The following is a 2448-nucleotide window of genomic DNA, read 5'->3' as shown; positions in this document are numbered from 1 at the left end:
ACAGCTAAGTTGACCCCAAGAGATATAACATAATTCTTTTTTTCATATTTAAATATTTTCATGTCATTATATCCAAAGATTCATTAATGCAAGCTCATAACTCCTCACTTGTTTCTTACTTTGATTTGGAGCATTCTGTGCTGCTTGTTGAATCTTCCACATATCTCAGGTATGTGGAAGAACAAGTTGTTGGGATGAAAAGATTCACAAATACATTGTTTTGCTCCTGACCATGTAACCGAGGATGCACAAAAAAGATTCATATTCCACTATGTCTGTCAGTGAATTGTATATAATTTATTATTTCTTTTTACATCAATCGGTGTACTTAAAAATAGGTGTGGTGTGGATGAACTGAAATAAACATTTGATTCATGAAAACTTTTCAACCTGTCAGTTTGTTTTTTTGGAAATCATATTATGTTGTTGTTGCTGCAGTGTTGCTGGAATCAAAGTAAAAAATAAGAATACATTGTAAAAATAACTACTAATAATAATCTCTTGATTCCAATATGTGATATTATACCAAGATAAAATACAACTATCTTTGTACAGTTTTAAAGTGTAGCATTTTAACTGTTTAATAAGAACTACAGTCAGTTACTTTTTACCCATTATCCCAGGAGAATTCCACTTTCTTTTTTTGTTACCTACGTGACCTTCATTTGTAATGTTTCATTGAGCTGTTCATCCAACTCTTTTTACTTTAGCTGCTCTTTCTGGTTCTTTTTACTGTCTTGTTACAACATATAGTGAAAAACACAATGCCTTTTTGGTCTCTGTTTCAAAAAAAAAACAATGCCATCATTCACCAGTTGAACTTCTAATGTAAATTATAGCTCTCACACAGTCTGCTATACAAGCAGCTGATATACAGCTGCTTGTATATCAGGGACTCAATGCTAAGAGCAACATATTCTGATTTATTGCTTCTGAATTTTTTTTGATACTTCCATTTTCATTTTGCTGAGGAATTTTTGGACCTACTAAAACCTGGTGAATGAAAATTTGAAAAAAGACTTTGTAGCTTCGGAGTCCATGATTAAAAAAAAAAAAGAAGACAGCAGAAGTATAATTAGAATTCAAATTGAGGTCTGACATGAGAGGATTATAAATTTAATTCCAGGCTTAAAAGTGTTCTCGTACTGCACCAGAGTTCATGAAATTTAGATGCAGCTGATAGCTGTACTTTTAGCATGGTCAGTATTTTCCAGAGACTTTTTCCTTTTCTTCCATCAGTCCTTTAATATGCTTGCAATGTCATCTTATGCAGTATTTTTGATGATCTCTGCTGTTCATGTGTCTATATGTATGTTTAATATAACTATTGACAGTTGTAGATGACTCACTCTCCATTACAACATTGGGTATTAATTTGCAATTTGAAAGGATTTGCTGCCACTCAGCCACAGGAACATTACTGAAGTGAGGTCAGATGCAGACCGCCGCCTTACATGTTAATTTCAGCAGTGTTGAACAGGGACCAGGTTGAGGCTCTGTGCAGTCCAATCACGTTCCTCTAAACCAGAGAAAAGAGATCTATTTTTAAAGTGGATCTCTTTTCTTGCACAAGACTATGTTCTGAATCTGAAAAGGAGAAACAGACTTTGTATGTTGTATCAAACAATGACATAAGCATATTAATGTTAGCATTTATGAGACAGTGTAATTAACATTTAACTATGTCTAAATTAAAAAAGAAACAATGACAGTCCAGACAATAGAACTGTTTTGCTTCCACTGCTCCTGATAAACTGTGCTAATGATTCATGTGGATTCCTCTGTGTTTGACTTCTACTTTAGACAAACTATCATCAACCCAAAGATAGACTGTTCACACTCTCAAAATAACACAAGAAATTGGCATTCCACAGAAATGCTTAAATACATGAACCATTATGCACTTGGCGATAGTTGGAGAAATGATAACCCCTATCTAGAGAATATAATTTTTTTTCCACTATCCATCAATCTTCCTCCCGAATCGACCTCTTTATCAGTAATTCACTGTCCCAGCACGTAACAGAAACCAAAATCCATACAGTCACAAGTGATCATGCTCCTATCTCCCACATATTAAACATCCGTTCACATGTTAAGCCTGACAGAAAATGGTAATTCAATACAGCACTTCTTCAGGATACCAGCTTTGACAGTTTCATTAAAAAGAAAAGGAAAAAACAAAGGGGTGGACATCCTTACGATCACTTCCATGGGAAACAAGAAAAAAATGTCATTAGAGGTAAAATAATTTCACATTCAGAAAAGAAAAAGCAACTTCTCATATACACTGCTCAAAAAAAATAAAAGAAATTTTCCAGTTGAAAATCATTATTCACACCTGGGCATGCACCTGATGAGGCGGCGAATGTTCTCCTGAGGGATCTCCTCCCAGACCTAAAGCATCAGTCAACTCCTGGACAGTCTGTGGTGCAACGTGGCGTTGGT

Source organism: Leuresthes tenuis, unplaced genomic scaffold (genome assembly GCF_036924035.1).
Source record: "Leuresthes tenuis unplaced genomic scaffold, fLeuTen1.0.hap1 SCAF_12, whole genome shotgun sequence".
In the NCBI taxonomy this organism is placed as follows: Eukaryota; Metazoa; Chordata; class Actinopteri; order Atheriniformes; family Atherinopsidae; genus Leuresthes; species Leuresthes tenuis.
The sequence above is the reverse complement of the archived record's forward strand: the minus strand, read 5'-3'. Positions refer to the sequence as shown.